The sequence below is a fragment of the Dasypus novemcinctus genome, chromosome 9, assembly GCF_030445035.2.
Source record: "Dasypus novemcinctus isolate mDasNov1 chromosome 9, mDasNov1.1.hap2, whole genome shotgun sequence".
NCBI lineage: Eukaryota > Metazoa > Chordata > Mammalia > Cingulata > Dasypodidae > Dasypus > Dasypus novemcinctus.
The window spans coordinates 10610800-10635893 of record NC_080681.1 but is presented as its reverse complement, the minus strand read 5'-3'; the positions used below and the strand labels follow the sequence as shown (position 1 = coordinate 10635893).

The following is a 25094-nucleotide window of genomic DNA, read 5'->3' as shown; positions in this document are numbered from 1 at the left end:
GTCACCAGAAAATAGAACGAGGTTAGAGAATGGAAAGTCTGAGTTAATTTGTGCAGAATTGCTAAAAAGTTGTTTGTAAATTTTAGAAATGAATAGAAATAGTGTTTATAACTAGAAGTGCTAATACATGGGTAAGACAGTAGTTGAAAGGGGAAGTCTAAGGTCATGTATATTATTAGAAGGAAAGCTAAAAATGTAACATGGGACTGTATAGCATAGTGAAGCCTCATGAAATATGAATATGGGCAATATTGCATATAGAAGACTTTTCTTTGAAACTGAATAAATTTATATTAATGTTACAAGATGTAAATATAAGGCAAAAATACAGCCAAAGCAAAATACGGACCATAGTGTATAGTAACATATTAATAAAATTCCATTGAGGGTTAAAAAAGGAAATATTCTAAGTGAAAGAAACTAAACAAAAGGTACCATACATTATTTGACATCTTTACAAAATATAAATATAAATAAATTTGAGAGATTGAAACAAAATAGCAGCTACATATGGCAGGGAAGCACAGAGACTGAGAGGTGATTATTAAGGGGTAGAGTTTTTTGTTTGCCTGTTTTTTTGTTTATTATTATCATCATTATCATTAGAATAATGAAAATGCTCTAATAACGATTGAAGTAATGAATGCACAACTATGTAATTGCATCAAATACTATTGATTGTAATCTTTGGATGGATTATATGCTTTCTTAATAAGTATCAATAAAACTGACTTTTAAAAATTAAACAATGATAGCACTAAAGATTCTATTTCCAGAGCTCAGGATGGCACTGATAGTCCATTGCATGATTTAGCAGTAGAGATATGCAAAATATCACCACTGGGTATTGCTACTCAAGTGCTTATAACAGGCAAGGTTCTGGGTGACAGTGTATTTGATATCTTAATTGAATCTATTTTTTTTAAGATTTATTTTTATTTCCCCCTTCTTTTCCCCCGTTGTCTGCTCTCTGTGTCCATTCGCTGTGTGTTCTTCTGTGTCTGCTTGTATTCTCATTAGATGACTTCAGGAACTGATCCTGGGACCTTCCAGAGTGGGAGAAGGGTGATCACTCTCTTGTGCCATCTCATCTCCCTGTTCTGCTACATCTTCTTATTTTCTGTCCTCTGTGTCTCTTGTTGCATCATCTTGCTGCGCCAGCTCTCCGCATCAGCCAGCACTCCTGCGTGGGGCAGGTTTCCCGCACTGGGCGGCATTCCCAAGGAGGGCAGCACTCCTGTGCAGGGCTGCATTCCCACATGGACTGGCACTCAGGCATGGGCCAGCCCACCACTAGGCCAGCTTGCCCTCACCAGGAGGCCCTGGGCATCAAACCCTGGACCTCCTGTATGGTAGACAGGGGCCCAATTGGTTGAGCCACATCCGTTTCCCTTAACAGAATTTATGGAGTTAAAAAGTATAACGAGGTTGGCTAGTTGCTCCTAAATATGCTGAATCAGTTGTTAAGAAAGAGGTGAACTCAAGGATTCAAATTCCCACCTCAAGAACCACACGATGGACATGAAAATTTCTATGTGTGTCTCAAAAGAAATACTTATTTCTTTTTTTTTCTGAAGCCACACTTTTGAGATTTCTGAAAATCAAACCCAGAGTCTCAGTGTGTGAGTAGCTGAATTATAACACAAATTGACTTTCCAACCTTGCCGGGTACCTGCTGTTAAAGTGAGGGCATTGATTGGGAAGGAATGGGTTCTTAAATATTGGACTGGAGACTTAGGGGCTGATAATGGTGTCCCTGGGGGAGATTAAAACCTTCATTCTGCTGAGATTTCTGTGCCAGATAAACCTAGAAGGATCTGCCCTAAGGAACCAGCCACCCCACCTCCAGTCTTCCTCATGGAATCAGATAGCCCACCTCTGCCTGAAGAGATTAGCCCTGCTGTGCCTAAGAAACCGGGAACTGCCTCCCCTGAGGCAACATCCCTCACAATTCCCATCTGAGAGATCAATCCTGTTTCACCAGATAAAACTGTAATGTAGTGCCTTTGGCAGGCAGGACACTGCTAATTCCTCCCGTGACCCACCCCCACCACCCCTCTTTTATTCCAAATCCGTAACTAGACTCAAGTCCCAACAGGTCCCGAAAGGTGAGGCACAATGTGTGACCCATGAGGGGGCTAGCTATACGCCAACAGAGCTGCATGATTTTTCCAATTTATATAAACAAGGCAGGGGAATATGGGTGGGGATGGCTGTTAAGGGGGTGAAGGGGTGGGATGGTGGGATAACAGTGGGAAGAACACAAAGTTGGATCCAGCTGAATTTACTGAAAGGGAGCCACTGAGCAGAGATTCTGGATTCGCTGTTGCAGCTGAAGGGGTTAGAAAAGGCTTGAGCAGTTTGTTCGGATTGTTGGGGGACACGTGGACCAAAAGGTGGCCTACATTACTCCAAGCTGAAATGCAAGAACTGCCCTGGTACAATGCAGATGAGGGCTTCCAAACGCTTAGAGAGATTATAATGCCACGGGAAGGTCCCGGGGACATGCCTTTCTCCAGGAGTGTGAGAGCAGCGAGAGCAGCTCCATCATCCCTGCAGAGCTCTGTGGTTGCTCTTCTCTGTCGGTCAGATAATACTGTGGGAACTGCTGCCACTGAACTTGTATCTCTAAACACAATTTGTGTTGTTGTTGTTTTTTTAAGATTTATTTTTATTTATTTCTCTCTCCTCCCCCCCCCCCCCCCCCCACCATATCCATTTGCTACGTGTTCTTTTTTGTCCTCTTCTGTTGTTGTCAGCGGCACGGGAATCTGTGTCTCTTTTTGCTGCGTCATCTTGCTGTGTCAGCTCTCCGTGTGGGCGGCGCCATTCCTGGGCAGGCTGCACTTTCTTTCGCACTGGGCGGCTCTCCTTACGGGGTGCACTCCTTGCGCATGGGGCTCCCCTACGCGGGGGACACCCCTGCGTGGCAGGGCACTCCTTGCACACATCAGCACTGCACATGGGCCAGCTCCACACGGGTCAAGGAGGCCCGGGGTTTGAACCGTGGACCTCCCATGTGGTAGAAGGACGCCCTAACCACTGGGCCAAAGTCCGCCACCAATTTGTGTTGTTTTAAACCACCAAGTTTGTGGTAATTTGTTGGAACAGCAATAGGAAATTAATACAGCCAGCTTAGATGTGTATGCTTTCAGTCCTAAAAACCTCAGTCTTGCCCTGAAGGGGAGTGTTGGCGTGAGGAGGGCAGGTTGTGGGGTTGGAAGGCCTGGTGCTGTAACTTACTAGCTGTCGTACTGCGGGCAATTCAGCGAACTCTTCCAAGCCTCAGTTCGCTCATTAGGTAAATTCAACACTGATCAATTGTGAGAACCAAAAGAGAAAATGATTGGCAAAATCTGGAAAGTGCTCTAAGAATGACTATGTATGATGTTGTTATAAGCTGTCAGTAAAGGGTCCTTGGGAGGGGAAGTTCAAAAATGACTCTCATCCTACAAAAAATAAACTAGGGTGGCTGTTTCTTTGAGATTTGTTTTATTAAAATATTAAGCTAGTTTGAAAAAATAATCATAATAGCTGGAAACAGAAATAAGGAGGGCAGGAAGGGAAGCCTGTTTGGGTGAGCTGGAGAAGAGAATAAAATAAAGCAGGTACAATTCTTGCTATTTTTTTCCAAATGTCTTCCTGGGTTAAGGCAGTAGAAGACAGGAATTTTAGAGCAGAAAGGAGCTTGGCAATCATGTAGCCAACCCCCCACACCTTGCCGCCGTGGAAACTGAGGCCCAGAGACGGAATGATTTTCCTAAGGGCAGTCACTTCATGAATGGTTTGACTGGTGAATAAACAGCTCTCAGGACTCCAAGTTCTCCTCACTGTATGAAGCATAACCTTTAAGGTAAAGCATTTCTTCACAGAAATCTCTCCTGCCAACCAGAGAAGGTACAGTGCCCTCTAGCGGCTTTTCACTTTATCCAGCCAATCTCACAGTGAACCAGTCTTTGACAGCTAGGAGAAATCTCATATTTCTGTTTCAAAGGTTGAGAACATTTGGAGATGGTGCAACGTAGTATGCCTTAGGGAAATACTCTATGGTTTAAACAGATTCAAGCGAGCAAAACTTACATAGATTTCAAGCAAGGCAGAGTTTTAACTTCAGAAGTCAGGGAAAAGAAACATTATGACAGGAATGATGGAATTTTATACATGCAAATATGAAAATTTATAATATTAAAATTATTTACTCTGTGTATATTGTTCAAATAGTTTATATGGAAAATAAGAAAAATAAATTTATCTTGTGTTTTCACTGACAAATTCAGCTACCACATTTCCATTCCTTCATTTAATTATTCTTCCAACATTCTTCTGAGGTACTATGATCCTCATTCATCAATAATAAAATAAGAAAGGATTCATTTTTTGTTTTTTGTGAAAATTGCAATATAATTTACATAACATAAAAAACTCATCCTTTCTGTGTATACTTCAGTGGTTTTACTATATGTACAATGTTGTAGAACCATCATTCCTATCTAATTTCAGAACATTTCCATCACCCCTAAAAGAAAACTCATACCCATTAGCAGTTATTTCCAATCTCCCTCTCCCACCAATTCACTCCCCTGCCCTGTTCATGCTTTTTTTTTAAAGATTTATTTATTTCTCTCCCCTTCCCCCCACAACCCGGTTGTCTGTTCTCTGTGTCTATTTGCTGCATCTTCTTTGTCCGCTTCTGTTCTCAGCGGCACGGGAATCTTTGTTCCTTTTTGCTGCGTCATCTTGTTGTGTCAGCTCTCCGTGTGTGCAGCGCTCTTCTTGGGCAGGCTGCACTTTCTTTCGCGCTGGGCGGCTCTCCTTATGGGGCACACTCCTTGCATGTGAGGCTCCCCTACGCAGGGGACACCCCTGCGTGGCAGGGCACTTCTTGCACGCATCAGCACTGTGCATGGACCAGCTCCACACCGGTCAAGGAGGCCCGGGGTTTGAACCAGGGACCTCCCATGTGGTAGACGGACGCCCTAACCACTGGGCCAAGTCCACCGCCCCCGTCCACTCTTAACCTCTCTTCTACTTTGTCTCTGATTTGTCACTTCTAGATACCTCATATAAGTGGAATCATACCAGATTTGTTCTTTTGTCTGACTTTTTACTTAGCATTATATGTCCAATGCATGTGTCCCTACTTCATTCCACTGCATGGATATGCCACATTTTGATTATCCATTCATCAGCTGATGGGCATTTGATTTGTTTCCACTTCTTGGCTATTATGATAAATGCTTCTATGAACATACGTGAACATGTGTTTGTGTGAACATGTTTTCAATTCTGTTGAATATATACCCTGAAGTGGGATTGCCAAATCATATGGTAATTCTATGTTTAACTCTTTAAGGAACAGCCTCACTGTTTCCCACAGCAGCGGCTCCATTTTATATGCCCACCTGCAACGTATGAGAGTCCTAGTTTCTCCACATCCTCACGAACACTTGTTATTGTCTGTTATTTGTTTGATTATACCCACTCTAATGGGTATAAAGTAATATTTCATTGTGGTTTTGATTTGCATTTCCCTAATGACTAATGATGTCAAACTTCTTTTCAGGTACTTAATGGCCATTTTTATATCTTCTATGGAGAAATGTATTTGCCCAATTTTTTTTGCAGTAAAAATTATTTTTAATTTTTAAAGAAACTTTAGATTACATAAATGTTACATGAAGAATATAGGAGATTCTCATATGCCCCAACACCTCCCCTCCCACACTTTCTCACTGTATCCGTCATTGCAACATCATCATGCAGGAGAATTCCAGTGTCCTAACAATGGCCCCATGTTACATGTATTCTTTCCTCTCCTTGTTAGTTGTCCTAGGGTAGTCATATATTTTCTCTCCTTTTTTTGTGTTAATGCAGTGAACTACATTGTTTGATTTTTTTTTTTTTTAACTTTTATTCAGGGAATTTTCAAACGATACAAAAGAACTAGAATAGCATAATAAATTCCCAGATACCCATCACCCAACTTGCTATATCATTTGTACTTCCACCCCAAACCCACACTTAAAAAGTCCCCTTCAAGACTTCTACTTTGGATATTCTTTACCCTCTATATTTGTGTCTTCCTCTCAAATCCTTTTCATTTCCAATCTTCCCCTTTTTCCACCTTCCCTTCTCGTCCCTCCTCACCCCCCTCCATCTGCCTCTCCCCTTTCTCCCCCTTCCTCCTCTACCATCCCCCTCCTTTCTTTTTCTTTTGTAAAAGTTAACAAATTGTTTGTTCTTATAATAAAAATAAACGTACTCACATAAAATCATATTATTGCCTCCCATTTCATATACTTCAAATTAATAAAGTTTTCCTAATATATTTTAGTCCATTGGAATACCAGAATTTAGTCTAGCACTGTCATGGCCCACATTAGTCATGATTATAAATTCCATCCATGAAGTCCAACACACATGAGTGTGTTATTACTGAAACAATTTCGGAGCCTTCTTTCTTTTCTAAAAGATGACAGAGCACTGTACCATTTTGCTGTGTTTTTCACAAATAATCTGAAGATGAACTGCTCTGGCTCTCCTCAACAAGCTATTGTACATTGTGGAAAAATAGGAATAACACAAGGCCAAAAATATCATCTTTAAATGTTTTTTAGTCTTTCGAGTTTAGGCCCAGGCAAAGTAAATGGAAAATTTAGGTTTATAAGGGTTTTGTTGGTTAGTTTGTTGTTGCAAGTTTTAGCATCTGAAAAGGATAGCATGGAAAAGAGAAAGACGAGAAATCAGCTTGATTATGAAGTCTGTGAGCAAAAAAAGAAAAAATAAGGCAATTTGGATATTGTATAAGAGAGTGTCTTCAAACTTATAGAACTAATGTGCTCTTTTTTTGGATAAAATTTTAAGTGTTTTAAAGGGTAAAATACAACAGAAAGAAACAAAATAATGAACCTAACATATTTCCACTAAAGATCGTAAAGAGGAGATAGTTTTACTAAACCACATCATGTAGAAAAGCTAGAGTTGGTATGAAATGAAACTTAATATTTTCATTATCTGGAAGCTCCAACAGATAATAATTATAATCAAAAGAAAAAACAGACAAAAGAAAAACAACAACCAATATTGATTACCACATGTACAAGATACTACTACCTAGAAAATCATATTCATCAAGTAACTTCATTTTCATATGAAAAGTCAGAGGATATTTCTGAATTTACCTATGCTACTCCAATTCTGCACATTGCTTGAAAAAAATCTTGAGAGCAACTAACATTTTGTTTTTCCTGAGAGAAGATTGCATTAGTCCTATCCTTATCACCAGACTCCTCCGAACACTCATTTGCAGATGTTAGTAAAATACACCTTTCAAACAAAAGTTCCACAGCTATCATCAGCCACATAAGCATGTCCTCCCCCAGTCAGCCTCTCCTTCCTATACAAGTGTATTTGCTCTGATATCCCTAATCCAGATTTCACCTAAAGACAAAACTCTTGCTTATTTAGCAGAAGCTTTAGGTTAGAAGTTCTCCCTTCCAAGCTTGCAGTGATCACCAGGTCGTCAGGCTGTGACTCCATTCCCATCGATGGAGCAAGCTGCCTACGTGGGGGAAGGCGGCGCGTCTCCCCCCAGGAATGACGGAGGAGCCAGAGCACAGGGGGAATGCAGCAGGTAAGGCCCCTCACCCCTGGCCCAGGCCCATCAAACCCTTCTACATTCCGAGAACGTCCTACCTCCTAGCCCACCTCCCCCGAGCCAAGGGAGAAGAATTCACTTTTACAATCCCGTATTGGCCCCAGGCCGTCCGTCCTCACTCTACCCTCCTCCCCAGGGACTAACATTTCCCCACCGATTTGAGATTTGACCTACTGTATCAATTCACACCTGCACCTTCCACAAGCAGGCTGAAGTCTCCCTTCAGACCCCCGCCACGCCAGCGGGGGGTGGGGGGCTGAAGTCTATTCTTTGGCAGCCCTCCATTGGGAGAACTTCCTAAAAAACTTCCTGCCTGCGTCCCGTGAGCACTGTTTTTCTCTAACATTTGGTGCTGAAAACCCAGCCTGGGGTCGTGTTGACTGATGGATTGATTGGTGAGAAGTCTCCCCCCTGCAGTGGCTGAGCACCCATCCACACCAGACATTAAACCTCGGCTGGGTGAGTTAAAAGTTTTTTCCACTGGGGGTTCTGCTCTCTCTCCTTTTTCCATTGTCCAGGACAACCTGCCCAAAGTGCTAAGCGCTAGGTCAGTGACCCTCACTGCTGTCCCCAGGGGCCATGTGGGTGGAAAGTCTGTGTCCTCGTGGGAAGGAACCCTTTGGCTCTGGGACATCTGACTCCAAGCACAGTTTCCTGTTTCCTTGGAGATTTCTGACTGACTCGCGGATGCCTGTCTCACTCAGAATCTCCCCTGTCCTAGAGATCATTAGCCTTGCCCAAGCCACCTAAAATGGGGGATTCAGTTTCCGCCCCCCAAAAAACTATGCACCAGGATTGTCTCCTTCAGAACCTTAAAACTCTGAACCCAGAAAGAGAAATCAAACCTAAAAAGCTCATTTTCTGTTCATCCCCCGTGTGGCCACAATACGAATTGGACAATGAAAGTCAATGGTCAGAAAATGCACTTTTTGGGAAGCGGCTTGGCCCAGTGGTTAGGGCGTCCGTCTACCACATGGAAGGTCCAGGGTACGAACCCCGGGCCTCCTTGACCCGTGTGGAGCTGGCCCACGCGCAGTGCTGATGCGCGCAAGGAGTGCCCTGCCACGCAGGGGTGTCCCCCACGTAGGGGAGCCCCACGCACAAGGAGTGCGCCCCGTAAGGAGAGCCGCCCAGCAATAAAGAAAGTGCAGCCTGCCCAGGAAGGGCGCTGCTCACACAGAGAGCTGACACAGCAAGATGACACAACAAAAAGAAACACAGATCCCCGTACCGCTGATAAGGGTAGAAGCGGTCACAGAAGAACACACAGCGAATGGACACAGAGAGCAGACAACTTGGGGGGGGGGGGGGGGAGGGAGAGAAATAAATAAGCAAATAAATCTTTAGAAAGAAAATGCACTTTTGACTCCCAAGGTTTCCGAGACTTGAAGAACTTTGTTCGGCACAGTGCAAGTGGCCTGATGTTCCTCTCACTCAGGCCTTCCCTCATCTGTGTATCTGCCCCTCCCTCTGTCAATCCTGTTCTTCTTTTACACCAAAAACCTCCTCAAAATCTTTCTTATTCTTCCCTTCCACCGCCAAATCCCTGAAAACCCGACTTGGATCCGGCTGCTCGGGCTCCCCTGCACCTCCTCCATGTATACCCCGACATCACCTGCCCCCCACCCCCGTCCTCCGACTCCCCTCCCCGCCATCGTCACCGCCTTCCGCCCCCACCTTCTCTCCTCCTGGTCCAGGCACTAGGGCGGTGCTGGCCTCCCCTCCCCGCCCCACCCCTGCGAACGCGGAAAACCCTTCCTGACTCCCATCTCCCTGGCCACGCCCTCCCCCTCCGCCTGCGCCTCCGCAGCCCCTGACTCACTCCATCCTCCCGGCTCCCCCACCTCTCCCCTTGAACCCGCTCCTTCTCCCCACTCCCCGCCCACTCGCGAGCCCGACTCCCCGCTCGCCAGGCTCCCGCCCAGCTCCTGTCCTCCCTCTGCAGGCAGTGGCCAGGCAGAAAGCCTGTGGTGTTCACGCTCCCCTCTCCCTCTCATCCCTCCCACATCAGGCACCGTCTCAGGTCCTGTTGTTCTGATCCTTCTTGTTTTACAGAAATTTCAATACCAGCTGTCCCTAATAACCTTAACAAATCTATAGCTGCTTGTCTCTTACAAGTAAGCTTTTAGCTGACTCCTAAGTCTAAGTGCACTCCTAAAAAGCAACAATCCAAAATACATGTGTTAAATGCCTGTCTATCTACACTTCTGTATTAAAGCTTAACTGGCATTTATAATGCTCAAATATTCCTAACTATTGCTGATTACTAGTAAAAGTGTTTCCAAAAACAAGCTTGCATATTACAAGCAACACTGAGTCCAGGAAAAAAATCTTAAAGGCAGTAAAATCAAAGATATAAAATAATGAGGGAAGCGGACTTGGCCCAGTGGTTAGGGCGCCCGTCTACCACATGGGAGGTCCGTGGTTCAAGCCCCGGGCCTCCTTGACCCGTGTGGAGCTGGCCCATGCGCAGTGCTGATGCGCGCAAGGAGTGCCCTGCCACACAGGGGTGTCCCCCGCGTAGGGGAGCCCCACCCGCAAGGAGTGCACCCGTAAGGAGAGCCGCCCAGTGTGAAGAAAGTGCAGCCTGCCCAGGAATGGTGCCACCCACACTTCCCGTGCCGCTGATGACAACAGAAGTGGACAAAGAAACAAGACGCAGCAAATAGACACAGAGAACAGACAACCGGGGTAGGGGGGGAATTAAATAAATAAATAAATCTTAAAAAAAAAAGAACAAAACAAAACAAAACCTATAAAAAAAGATACAAAATAATGAAAAACCTAAAAGTAGCCATACCAAAGGAATAAGAATTATGAGTCAAGTTAATAGCTTTATGTTTCTGTCAGTATTTCGTCAGTCTTTTTGTGTTTGTCTCTTTGTTCAGTGCCAGTGTACATTTTAATGGTAATAAAAATTGGTAATACTAAATTGATAAATGAAAATTCATAAAAGAGCTCTACTCAACTGGCCAAAAATTAAATAAGTGCTTATATTAATAAATAAGTATGAATGCTAAAAAGATAAATTTGCATTACGTATATTAAATCTTTAAAGTGATGAAAATTCTAAGTCTTGACTAATGAAATTACTACAAACCTCTTCACAAAAGATAATTCTTGCCTAAATTGAAATGAATAGTTTATTTTTCTTCACAGAATGAAATGAAGGATGTGAAACTTAAATGGATATTGAAAGAAGTAAAAAGTTTGTGGGAGTGTGACTGGAATTTGGTAAGTTTGTTCAAGAAATTTTTTTCATCCTAAGATAAGATGGCTGGTTTTCATAAAACCAGAATGGAAGTATGTAGGACAAAACTTGAATGCATATGGCAAGTTGTAGAAGGTATTGTGATGGCATTAAGTGAGGGAATGTGTTCTGTGAAGGCAGAATCTGTCTTGAAATGAAGTAATGACTATGTGGTTATGAGTAGTTACAAGAAGTTTGTAGAAGCATTGCTTAAACTGAAATATTCAAATGGTTAATTACAGGAAAGGCAATGGGAAATGCAGGTTATTCAAAAGACTCGAGATATGTCAGAACAATTTGCTTTGCTGTTTAAATGAATATGATGATTTTGTAGCTTACCTTATTTCACCATTTAACAAAGCACACTTATGCAATTCTATATTTTGTGCTATATCTGTATTCAGAATATCGAGTCATTTAAATAATCCTATTGTCAAATGAGAGTATTAATACCTAAAGGTGAACCCATTTTATAAATATTTTTAATTTTCTGCAGCTGGCTTTCATGGACACAAAATTCATAAAACACAATTTTCTGTCTCTGTGATATTACAACATTAAAAACATAGATACTGGCAATAAAGTCTCTCTCTTTTTTTTTTTTTTTTAGGTACCAGGGCCAGGACATCAGAAGTGGGATGTCAGCACTCACCCACTGAACCACATCAGCTCTCCTGAGTTGTTGTTGTTTTCCTCATTTATATGCATGTTGTTTGTTTGTTGCTGTTGTTTTTAGGAGGCACAGGGAAGCACCCCCCACCCCCACGTGGGAAGCAGATGCTGAATAGCTTGAGCCACATCTGCTTCCTGGCAATAAAGCCTTCCAGTCTTCAAAGAAAATAAACTTTCTGAACTGAGCTCACTTATCTTCAGGTGACGGCAAGTATAAGCAGACCATAACCAACTGTACAACAGGAAGCAAGCGGGTGCTCGAGCCGTAAAAATGCCCTCTTACTCAAGCTACTTGGTCTGGTCTTCATATCTTGCAGTTACTCACTGTTGCAGCAACTGCTGTGTACTGTGGACAGATGCACATGAAGGTTTAAAGAAGGTATTTAATGCTATTCTCACTCTTTCCCCAAATTTCTACACATTCCATGTGGCATACATTAAGTCTTTTCCCATTCATTATCAATACTTTTCAAGATCTTGTGTTATAATGTGACACAGCAAATTTTATATTCTCCCTTTGTCACTGCGTTGACGTTGGCATGTGCCCTCTTCTGCTGCCAGCTCATTCCTCCATCTGACATGAACATTTTCCAGTATTCCATTAAAGAGCTGTCTTGAATTCTTCCACACTGTGCAGCTCTCACTGCTCTCCCAGATCTCAGCTCCCCTGAGGCTGTGATTCCCCAAGGCCGGGCTCCACGGTGGAGAGCCCTCCCCAGCCTGGGTGGCTGCAGAGGGCCAGGAGCGAGGGGACAGGGAGAACAGTCTTGGCAAGGCGCTGGTGGACAGGGGCCAGTTGTGCTTATGGGGGAAGGGAGTGCTCATGCACCCCAGCAGGACCTAACCAGTCAAGCCTCCGGGACATCCAAGAGATGACAGTAGCAGAACAAAACGTGGCCAGGAGCTCTCCCAGTCACTTCTGGAGAAGTCAGAGTGAGGAAACCAGACATGCACGTTCCCACCATCGGAGAAAGAGCAAGCGCAAGGAAGGGTGAGAACACAAGGTTCTGGTCTTCATCTTTTTTTAAAGGAGATCAAAGCAAAGATGCCTCCTCCCTCTCTTTTATCCTCTACCCCCAAATGAAAAACAGAAACGAAAACAACTAGGCAGCGGTAGTAGTTGCCAAAGAGAAGGTGGAAGTCAGGCTGAGGGCAGATGCTCAGTGCAGGGTAGTCACATTCCTTCTTGTTCCTCTTCCTCTTTTTCCTCTCCTCTGCCTGCTTCTGCCCCCTCCCTCCTTCTTCATTTTAATTTGAGATAATATATTAAATTCAGTTGATGGGCCGTTGATTAGATTATGTGTTAAGATTGCTTTGAGGGCTTATTTATTTATTTATTTATTTATTTATTTATTTCTCTCCCCTTCCCTCCATTGTCTGCTCCCTGTGTCCATTCACTGTGTGTTCTTCTGCATCCGCTTGCATTATCTGGCATCACTGGGAAACTGCATCTCTTTTTTGTTGCATCATTTGCTGCATCACCTCTCTGGGTGTGTGGCACCACTCCTGGGCAGGCTGCGCTTTTTTCACATGGGATGGCTCTCCTTGAGGAGAGCACTCCTTACACATGGGGCTCCCCTATGCAGGGGCACCCCTGCGTGACAAAGCACATCAGCACTGTGCGTGGGCCAGCTCACTATATGGGTCAGGAGGCCTTAGGGATCGAACCCTGGACACTCCATATGGTAGACGGATGCTCTACCACTTGAGCCATGTCCGCTTCCCATTTTGAGGACTTTTCGATTCAACCACATCAGTAAGACATGACTCAGGTTGAGTCCCCACCTTCTTGGTGGGTCCGATATAAACAGACTCTCACAGACAGACAGACACACAGGAAGAAAGAGCTCTGTCATTTTTGTCCTACCATGTGACAAAAAAGAGAAAGCTCAAACAGCTGAAGCCCCAGGGAGAGATGAGACATTTTGCCTGATACCTTACAGCTGAGATTTGGAAGAAGGCAGAACAACTGAGACTGACATAGGAGGCCCATAAAGAAATAAGCCCTACGCCAGGAGAGAGAGGACTTCGCTTAGGCATGAAGCCTCAAGAGGCTGGGCCCACAGAGCCCCAAGAGGAAGAGGAGGCCCAGGGGGCAAGGAGAGACCAGCCAGAGATTGGGGACCATCTTGATTCAACATGGGGCAACTGACTTTGGTGAGAAAGCAATCTTGAGTTGGGCTTTTTACAGCCTTGTGACTGTAAGCTTTTACCCCAAATAAATATCTTTTATAAAAACCAACAGATTTCTGGCAATTTGCATCAGCACCCCTGTGGCTGACTAATACACTCATCGACATTTGTTATTTTTCATTTTTAAAATAGCTGAAGCCACTGCAGGGCTTCATGGGGTCGCAGGAGGCGAGGACGACGCCGCCCGGCTAGAGGAGACAGACCACAGAGACTGGCTGATGGCGCAGATCTGGTTTATTGCGGAACTGCAGGCACTGATATACTGGGCTGGTGCGGGGAGGGCCGTTGCTGGCCCCAGCTCCCTATTGGTCCGGGCAGGCTACAGGCCCTTATAAGGCTAGGCGGTCGGCTGGCAAGCAGGGTGGGCATGAGATGACGTGCGGTGGGAGGGCCGAAGGGCAGGCCGAGGGCGGTGATGCCTGTACCAGGCCGAGGGCGGAGCGCCCGTACCAGCCACCCTTACCCTAGCGGAAGCGGTACCTACTTCACGCCAGAGCTGGCCAGAGAGGCAAGCCAGACTGTTGCCTGACGCTGTGCCTCAATAGCCATTCTTGAGGGTATGAAGTGGTAGCTCACTGTGGTTTGACTTGAATTTCGCTAATTGCTAATGGTGTTGGTCAGCTTTTCATGAGTGTACTGGCCAGTTGAATATCTTCTTGGTTAAATTTACTCCTAGAGGACTTCTGGGAAGATGGCATCGGAGAAAGTAGGCAGGGCTCAATTCTTTCAGAAAAACAACAGAGGAAGGGCAAAGAGCTGTCTGAGTTTGCTGCTTTGGAGATCTGTACACCAGAAGAGTGCTGTGCATCCTCCAGGAGGGCAAGGTAGAGAAAAGACAACGAGGCCAAAACAAAAACCATGAGTTGCTAAGTTCCATGGCCAGGAAGCGCACCCATCCCCCACCCTCAAGGCGAACAGCCTGGATAAAATCTGAAGCTGGCTGCAACCAGCTGAGAGGGAAACAGACATCTTCCTCCCTGGGAAGATGGGAAGAGGGGGAACTGGCAGAGAGCAGAGTGGTCTCTCTTCAGTGAATTTGGCCAGCATAGCCCACTTTGAATCTCGGCTCTGGCCAGACCAGAATCACCAGCCGGTGGAGGATGAAAGAAGACATCTCTGTGAAAAGATTAATCTGAAGAGCGCCTTCTGCTGGAAGGCCTGGAAAATGCAAGGAGAAAACCCACTTTTAGGAGTATCTCACCCCAGTCTGCTTGGAGCGAATCTGAGCCCCTTTAGTGAGTCCCTGGTCTTATTTTGATAACTTAAGCTGGGCAATTTTAAAGACTTAAAATAAGTTGAACCAAAAATCAAAGAAAAGTCATGAAACAAAACCACTAGTCAAGAGATAGAAATTGACTGTCAGAGTAAATTCAGCCACATGGTTATATGCCTAGATATCAGCAAAAAATTACAAGCCATACTAAGAAAGAGGAAGGAATAGTCCAGCAAAGGAACAAACCAAAAATCCTGATGAGACATAGGATTTAAGACAACTAATCAATGATAATCACACAAGTTGCCTAAATCACTTCAAGGAAAATATGACTAAAGAGATAAAGGATATTAAGAAGACACTGAATGAGCATAAAGAAGAATTTGAAAGCCTGCAAAAAAAAAAAAAGTAACAGGGCTTATGGGAATGAAAGACACAATGGATGAGGTTAAAAATATATTAAAACATATAACAGCAGATTTGAACTGCTGGAGGACAGAATTAGTGAATTGTAGAGATGAGCAACTGAACTTGTAAAGAGAGAATAGAAAGAGAAAAGAATGGAAAGAATGGAACAGGGTCTTAGGGAAGTGAATGACAACTTGAAATGTACAAACACATGTTATCAGTGTCCGAGAAGGAGAAGAGAATGGAAAAGGTGCAGAAAGAACATCTGAGGAAATAATGACAGAAAACTGTCTTATGAAAGACATAAATATCAATATCCAAAAAGGACATGCACCCTGTAGCAGTTTATATGGTTATGAATTCCAAAAATAGATACTGGATTATGTTTGTAATCTAGTCTGTACCTGGCCATGATTGAGTTATGATTGGGGCTTTGATTGGGCCACGTCATTAGGGCATGGCAAAGGACAGAGTTGGGGTTCTTAATCTTGGAGTTTTGTCACTGTAAATTAGTTTGCATTTTCTAGAATTTTATATAAATGGAATAATATCAAATGTGTTTTTATCTGTCTTCTTTCATTCAGTGTAATTATTTTGAGTGTTATCCATGTTGTGTCATATGTATAAGTAGTTCACTGCTCTTCCAGGAAAATGGCAGACTAGAAAGTCATGGGACTCTCTTTTCTTCTAGAAAGATAGCTAGAGGACAGGCAGAATTGAGCTGAAAAAAATCTTCTAGGATTTAGGAAACCAAGGAAGGCTGGACACTGCACAGAGGAAAGAGGGGCAAAGGAAAGGAATCATGACATACATAGGAGGTCTGGGGTTGAATCTCCAGCTCTGGTACCTAAAAATAAAATTTAAAAATTCTTGTCTGGTGGTTTTTCTCTTTCAGAACCTTAGATACGTCTTACCACTTTCTTCTTGTCTCCATGGTTTCTGATGAGAGTTTGGCACTCAGTCTTGTTGAGGTTCCCTTGTATGTGACACATTGCTTTTCTCTTGCTGCTTTCAGAATCCTCTTTATCTCTGGTATTTATCATTCTGAATAGCAGGTGTCTTGGAGTAGGTCTATTCAGATTGATTCTGTTTGAGATGTTTATTAGCCAGCCAAAGGGGTGCTGATGCAAAATACCAGAAATTGGTTGGTTTTTATAAAGGGTATTTATTTGGGGTAGGAGCTTACAGATACCAGGCCATAAAGCATAAGTTACTTCCCTCACCAAAGTCTATTTTCACTTGTTGGAGCAAGATGGCTGCTGATGGCTGCGAGGGTTTAGGGTTCCTGGGTTCCTCCCTTCCAGGGTCTTGCTTCTCTCTGGGTTCAATGTTCTTCCCTTCCTGGGGCTTGCTTCTCTTTCCTCTGTGTGCTGACTTCCTGGGGCTCCAGCTTAAGACTTCAGCATCAAACTCCAACATCAAAACTTTAAATCTTTAAAATATCTTAAAAAAAAAAAAAGGACCTACCTTTTAGAGTTGTCATGAATATTAAATGCCTTTTTTTTTTCCCTTTCCCCTTCCCCCCTCCCCAGTTGTCTGTTCTCTGTGTCTATTTGATGCATCTTCTTCTTTCTCCGCTTCTGTTGCTGTCAGCGGCACGGGAATCTGTGTTTCTTTTAGTTGTGTCATCTTGCTGTGTCAGCTCTCCGTGTGGGCGGCGCCATTCCTGGGCAGGCTGCACTTCCTTTCTCGCTGGGCGGCTCTCCTCATGGGGCGCACTCCTTGCACGTGGGGCTCCCCTACACTGGGGACACCCCTGCGTGGCAGGGCACTCCTTGCATACAAGTGCATCAGCACTGCACATGGGCCAGCTGCACACGGGTCAAGGAGGCCCGGGGTTTGAACCATAGACCTCCCATGTGGCAGACAGATGCCCTAACCACTGGGCCAAGTCCGCTTCCCTGAATGACTTTATCTAAAGAACTTCGTATAGTGCCTTGCACATAGTGCACACAGTAAGCACTCTGTAAGCACTACTATTAATCTCCCAAACTAGGCAGCACGCATCTTGCTGTATCTTTTCTTTAAGTCCTTAAAAGCCTTTAATGATGCCCGTGTTCCCTCAGTGCTGGCTGGAAGCCCTCACCCCCAGGTCTGCACTTTAGGTCGAAGGGGGCCATCGGCTGGGAATAGGCGCTGGGAAAATGTCATGCCATTGCCGCCTGGAGCTCAGCAGCCAGGTCCGAGGTGGGCCGATGGTTGCAATCGGGTTACCTGGAGGTAGGATCCCTTCTTTGGAGGAGCTGGCAGGACCTGGGGGGGGGAACGGATGTCACACAGCCCCCAAGCCAGAGGCCTCTGGCTAGCAGCAGCTGGACTGGAGTTCTAAATCACTATCGGTTTGCCCTCGTATACTAGAAAAATAATATTTTCTCCATGTGCCGGGTCACGAAAAAGATTGAGAAGCAATGAAATGAGGGGATGAAGGGGCTTTGGCCCCAGGATTTTCTGCCAGGGAACACCTACACATGCAAAGCGGGGGGGCAGGGGGTGGACAGGCAGGGCTTCTCCAGAAGTCACCTGTCCCACCACCACCCACCCTCATAAAACCCTGATGGCTCAGTCACGTGATGAACAAGACACCCTCCCGGGGCAGGTGCAGGCTGGAGCTGTGAGGCCCGTGGGGAGCAGCTTGGCCCCAGATGCCCCGCAGGCAAGGGCTGCACCCAGATCTGGAGCGGAGCCCCACCCCAGAGCCGCCCAGTGGGAACGGCCCAGTTTCCCTTAGAAAGGCCACACACATCTAGGGAAAGGACCCTGCCGAGAAACGGGATCTGAGAGGTGGTGGGGAGGTGGGCCCGGCCTCCCTGTGGCCAAACGGAGGCAGCAGGATGGACAGGCTCTGGCCCACCTGGTGGGAGGTGTAGCCAGGGACTGGGCCGGGGGTCAAGGCGCCCGGGGCCACAGCACAGGCCTTGGACTTCTTGGCGCTGAAGGTCAGGGTCCTTGGGTCACCTGACCCTGGGAGGACGGGGCTGACCGTCCTTTAGTCTACATGCACATCCCCCGCGCTCAAGGGCCCCCAGGGTCCCCGCGGCGCAGAGCCGGCTCAGGAGGGGAGTCCCCCGGCACTTCACCTCAAAGCTGAGCTTCTCCCACTCCTGGAGATCCACGATACCCTCCGCTTCCCCGCTCCTCTCGGAAATCTCCTGCTCCTCCCGAACCGGCTGGAGGCCGCCGGGCTGGGTGAGCGTGTCCAGCCGGCGGGTGCGAAGGCTGTCGAGCTCCCGCAGCGCCTCCGCCCCGTGCACCCTGCGTCGGGGTGCTCCTCCCGGGCACCCTGCGTCGGGGTGCTCCTCCCGGGGCACCTGTCGGGCACCCACGGCTCCTCGCTCCCGCGGACTCCTCTCCATCCCGCGCGCCCGCGTGCTCCCGTGCCTGGCTCGTCCCCCGCAGGACCTCAGCCCCGCACTGCTGATGCCGGTGCTCTGAGACCGCAGCGCTCACGCTGCCCACAGCCCTGGGCCGCAGCCCCTCCGCGCTCCTCCGCCCCGCGCGTGCGCTGTCCCGGCCCAGCCCCGCGAAGGGCTCAGGGCAGCCGGACCCGGGCAGGGCCTGGCGGGGGTCCGCGCCCTCCCCGGGCCTGGCCCAGCGCCCAGGCGCTGCCTCTCTACCACCTGCTGTATATATATATATATTTTTAAAGGAGGTACCGGGGGCTGAGCCCAGGACCTCTTATATGGGAAGCAGGCGCTCAACCACTGAGCTGCACCTGCTCCCCAGTAGAAGCTGTTTTTTTCGTTTGTTTTGTTTTTAGGAGGTACCGGGGATCAAACTCGGGACCTTGCACGTGGGAAGCAGGCGCTCAGCCCCTGAGCTACATCTGCTCCCCACCCCCTGTATCTTCTTAAGAAGGGAAGCACGGTAGTAGATAAATCCACCTCTATGTTAGTGCCTAATGACCTTATCTCTCTCCCATTCTCTTTATCCCAAGTCTATGTTTGCCTCCGGATTGGGGTCGTTTCCTAAAAAACATGGCTCTGAGATGGGGATTTGCATGAAGGAAGTTTATTGTGGATTAATGTCTGGGGAACCCCAGTGGAGAGTGGGGATTGGGGGTAAGCACTGGGTAGAGGGAAAAGTTACATAACAATGCACTCACACCAAAGGGCTCAGCCCGCCCCTCGGGGAGCCCTGGCGCCACCCGTCAGAAATGTCCCAGGCTGACTAGTGAGTCTAGGTACTTTCTCGTCAAACAGCCACTGGCTGTAGGCTGCCACGATGCCACCTTAGGGGAGGCGACTCTCTTCAGCTGCGGGCAGTTCCTGGAGCAGCACGTACCTGGCCTCTGTCACCACTGAGCCCCCCAGCGGCTGGGGGAATGAGCACTTCAGCCGGGGAGGGGCAAGCCTCGGCTGCCACAGCCGCGTTCACCACGTCCAGTCTTCACACCCCGGGCCCGCTTCGTAGGCGTGCAAGAGGGGGTCCTTTAGGATTTTGTTTATTCTCTTTCCTTGGAGAAACTTACAAAAGGAAGGATAAGGGATGAACTAAAAACTCAGCTGAGAACTCATGGCAAGAACTTTCCAAAGCCTGGGAAAAAAATATACAGAAATTTACCAAGGAATTCAGAATAATTTCAGGAACATATAGTCCCAGGATCTCCAGTTTGTATGTTAGTAGGAATCCAGATGCAACAATACTGAATGGAAAAAAAGAGTGGGCAGACGTTGAGAGTAAACTAAGAAAATATAACTTGCATTGGGAACCAGAGGGGTTTAGAAAACCTGTAGATATTAGGCAAGATCTTTTGGAAGCTCTCCCCAACGTTTTCCTATGAAAAATAGATTAGAATCGAGTACAGTTCTGCAAGCAAAGAAAGGATGAGTCCAAAGGACATGACCTGAATAGAGCCCTTGCTTTCTTCCTAGGTGCTGTATTAGGCAAAGGGGTGCTGAGGCAAAATACCAGAAACTGGTTGGTTTTATAAAGGGGTATTTATTTGGGCTAGGAGATTACAGACAGCAGGCCATGAAGCACAAGTTACTTCCCTCACCAAAGTCTATTTCCACGTGTTGGAGCAAGATGGCTGCCGACGTCTGCCAGGGTTCAGGCTTCCTGGGCTCCTCTGGGCTCAGCTCCTCTGTTTTCTCCACAAGGTCAGCTGTAGACTATGAGGCTCTCTAGACTTTGCCTCTCTCCACAAGGTCAGCTGTAGACTATCAGGTGAAGAGCTCTGTCTCTCTCCCTGGGGGTTCTGCTGTGTCTAGGAGCCATCTCTATTCCTCTCTGTTCTTCTCCTGGCTCAGGTCCTCTCTTCCCAGGGCTTGCTGCTTTCCGTGCTCAGGGTTCCTCTCTTCCTGGGACTTGCTTCTCTTTCCTCTGTGAGTTCACTTCCTGGGGCTCCAGCTTAAGTCTTCAGCATCAAACTCCAACATCAGAAACCCTCAACTCTGTCCTTTGCCATGCCTTTTACCTGCAAGTCCCCACCCACTAAGGGGACTGAACGCCCTAATGACATGGCCCAATCAAAGCCCTTCCCATAACTTAATCATGCCCAGGTACAGACCAAATTACAAACATATTCCAATATCTATTTTTGGAATTCATAACCATATCAAACTGCTATAGCTGCTTAAGCAAATCACATGAAATGGGTCAAGTTAACAAAGGGGATGTATTCACTCACAGTTTTGAGGCTGAGGAAAATGTCCAAGTCAAGGCAACCTCAAGGAGATGCTTTCTCCTGGGAGACTGGGGCGTTCTGGGACTGGCCTCTGGCAATCCTGGGCTCCTCTGTCACATGGCAAGGCACAAGGTGGCATCTCCTCACCTCCCCCTTCTCTTTCAGGTTTTGATGATTTCAGCTTCCTATTTTTGGTGGCTTTTCTCCCTCTCTAAATTTCGTTCTCTTATAAAGGACTCCAGTGATAAGACAAAGCCCCGTCCTGACTGAGATAGCCACCCTTAACTGAAGGAACCTCATCTCATGGGTTGGGAACAACGGGTCCCCACCCACAGGAAGGGATCAAATTTAAAAACATGTTTTTCAGGAGTACATAGAGCTTCAAACCACCACACCTTTTAACACCTTTTGAGAACAGGCAGGAATAAATCCTGAGGCAGATGACTCCAGCTCTCTCCTCACCTTTTGTTAAATGGTCTTAGACTAGAAACCGTCTACGGGAGGTTACTATGTCAGCAACAGGGAAAAGCCCTATTGCCAGAACTCTGCCTACTCACTGAACATATTTTTAAAAATCGAGTTAGAATTTATGTACCATGAAAGTCACCCTTATCGAGTATACAGTTCAGTGGTTTTTTAGTTCAACACAAGGTTGTACGGCCATCACTACTAATTCCAGAACATTCTCATGACCCGCCTAAAGGAATCCCATACTTCTTGCCATGACTCCTGGTCCCTTCTCTCCTCAGTCGCCGGCAGCCACTAACCATCCATTCTCTGTGTCTATGGATTTACCTATCTGGACATTTAATATAAATAGAATCATACAATATGTGGCCTTCTGTGTCTGGCTTTTTCTCTCAGCATAATTGTTTTGAGATTCATCCATGCTTTTGTGTATTCTGTCACACAGACATATCACTTTTTGTTTACCCATTCATCATTTCCATTTGTCCAAATGGAAACAATCCATTTGGGTTGTTTCCACTTTTTGGCTATTCTGAGTGATGCTGTTTTGAACACTTTTGTGCTAGTTTTTGTGTGAACATGCTTTCAAATTTCTTGATTATATATGCACAAGAGGAATTTCTGAGTCATATGGTGTTTCAACCCAACTTTGAAGGGCATGGGATGGGGCAGCCATAAGACCAAGGAACACTCCAGAGCAGTGGTTAGACACGAGCTTTACTGGGACTTACCGACGAGGGACTTCGATGGCGGCTGATTAAGTATGACAGTAGTGCCCCGCAAAGAGGCAGGAAAAGGAGGGGGAGTGTAAGGGGTCTCAGGACAAAGACATTCCACAGGGTACGAGAACAGTGTCTGCAAAAGTTACATGAGGTGCACAAAGGGAGTGTTCAGTGATGTTACAGGGAGTATACAGCCTTGCGGGATTAAAGTTTACAGGACCATTTGTACATTCTTTCCTTTGGGGAGGTTTGTTACTTTTTAACTAGTAAGTGTCCATTTCCCACCAGGTGGCTCCTGCTTCAGGCTGCGGTTCACTAAGGGGGAGGGGCATACCAGCCTCAGGGCCCCCACCAGCCACCCCTGGTAGCAGCTGGCATTAACCAGAGACACACACTGCATCACATTCCACAGCAACAGAATAGCAGAAAACAGAAAAATAGTAAGAGTCCTCCACTAGAAGCTAGTAGACCTATGAAAAAGTTGCCAGAGCCAGGAAAGGGAATAAAACCCACCAGATAGGAGGTCAGTAGCCAGTTTATCAGTGTGCTGTATGTGCTCTTGCACATGCTTTAGCGCTTGTGAATTATTATGGGAGCGATCAGGAATATCTACACAACATTGAACATTAATGCTGGACAGTGAAATTACATATTTCAGGGGCAACCACCCCACATTACAGATTCCCTCTTGTTGTTTCATACAGACAGGGGCGATGTGATCTGGGGTGGTAAACTCAGCTGTTAACCATTCTAAACTATCATATACAGTATATCGTAATATCACTTGCTCTCTTACAAGGGAAGAGTATAATTACGAGTCCTATTGAAAGACAGCAGTTGGGTTTCAGTTTTAAAGAAAAGGGTTTTGTTCCAAAGTCCTTGGCGGGTTGTATTATACCATGCCCGCAAGGTGTTCCACGCTGTCAAATTTACAGCAGTCAGAGTCCAAGGACGGTCGGCAGCGTTGACGGAGAGTGTTCTTGTCCCATCACAGGAAAGAATTCAAGGATGGAGCTAGGCAGCAAGATGGTTTACTGAACAGTGTTGCAGGACGGAAAGGGAGAGCAAGTGTTTGCGGTGTGTGCTGAGCAGCACACCTCAAGGGTTGTTGGTTGACAGCTTATAAGCCCTTGGGCAAGGGGAGGGTTACTGGGTAAGTTGAGCCAGTTGTTTGAGTGCCCTTAGGCTTCCACCTCTTGCAAGCAGACATCTTTCTCCAGAAATCTTGCAACCTGTTGTCAGCTGCTGGGGTTTCTGACACTTCACCTGCTTCAGGTCTCTAGAAAAGTGACCCGCCACCTGCCCCAGGTTTCTCGGGAAGTGACTCCCTGCCCCTGGTTCTCCACGTGCCCCAGGTTCCCTACTCCCCTACCTGAGTAGCGCCCAAGGCTGGCAGGTTTGTGAGTTCCTGCTGCAGCCACTGCAGGAAGGTGTTGGCTAGGGCTCTGTGGGCGAGAAGAAAGATGTTTATGGGGCGCAGTAAGGGGCAGAGCGTGCTGGTTTGGCAGTATATAAGCAGCGTTCCCATTAGCAGAAAACAAAGCATCAGGTAGGGGGGGTTAGAGGAGGCTTCCTATTAATACCATAAACTGTCCCCTTTTACATTCTCTGAGTTTTCTCTAGTGACATCAAAACTGAGCTTGGGGCTTCCAGCTCCTCGCTGTTGCACGTGGGGTGTGTGCGTCTGGGCGCTTGGAGCCATCGCGGTGAGGCCCGCGTTCCAGCTGAACATCCTGCTCACCGGTACACCCGGGGTTGGAAAAACTACACTAGGCAAAGAACCTGCATCAAGATCAGGACTGAAATACAGTAATGTGGGCGATTTAGCTAAAGAAGCCTGATCACCGGATGTCACGGAGTCTGGCAAGATGGCTTCTCCCAAGAGCATGCCCGGAAAGCTCAGATGAGGGCACAGATCCTGAAGGATATGAGATTACAGGATGTGAGCCAAGAATTACAAATCGGATGTTGGAGTTTGCCTTCTGATATGTGACCCTAATTCTAGATGATGCAAAAATTTTTTCAAGCCATGCTAGGAAAGCTACTGTTGATGCAGATGATGCGTGATTGGCAAGCCGGTGTCGAGCCGACCAATCTTTTACCTCCCCTCCCCAAAGAGATTTTTTATTAGATATTGCAAGGCAAAGAAATCAAACCCTTTTGCCATTGATTAAGCCATATTCAGGTCCTAGGTGGCCTCCTGATAGATACTGCTTAACTGCCCCAAACCATAAACTTAAGTCTTTACAAAAAAAGGCATCTCGTTCTGTAAGAAGAATAACAGTTCCCCAGTTAAATGTGGGTTCAGTTACTAGCAGACCTAGTACCCCCATACTAGGCTCACCAACCCCACAAACTATGACCGTTTCCTCTAAAGTAGGGGCGCCAATGTCCCTCGCAGGGCAGAGGTTGACAGTACAGATGTTCATTTCACAGTCCCTGGCTGTAAAAGCATCCATTCCTGCAACATCTGCGTTCAGAATGTTCTAATTAATCCAGCATTAATTGAGTCTAAAAACATTCTTATTACCACTAACATGGTATCATCACAAGATACTGCCAGTGAACCATCAAATGCATTGAAAAGAAAACACAATGATGATGATGACTATAATAATTTGTAATCTAGCCTTGATGCATGTAACATGTATACTTGATCTTGAATCCATTGTTCTGAAACCATACATGCTGGATCTTTTCAAGTTCTGTTTTAGACAATTTAATTAGTATTGAATGAGTAAATATGGTTACCATACTTTTCAACTGAGATGTTGGATTTTCTTTAAGAGTATTAGAAGTGGTTTTTCATCAGCTTTTAAGTGTAAAAAATTAAATTGTCATTCATCAAAAACAAAAAACAAAACAAGCAAATGAACAAAAAAACT

The 25094-nt window shown here is 46.0% G+C and overlaps 2 pseudogenes; one reads left to right on the top strand and one right to left on the bottom strand.

Annotated features, from left to right (window-relative positions):
- The window catches only part of LOC101431539 (monocarboxylate transporter 1-like), a 67746-nt pseudogene extending 49000 nt beyond the window's left edge, over positions 1 to 18746 (bottom strand).
- A 1672-nt stretch (positions 18747 to 20418) lies between these two features.
- Positions 20419 to 24833, top strand: LOC101432409 (transcription initiation factor TFIID subunit 9-like; annotated as a pseudogene).
- The last annotated feature ends 261 nt before the right edge of the window (positions 24834 to 25094 follow it).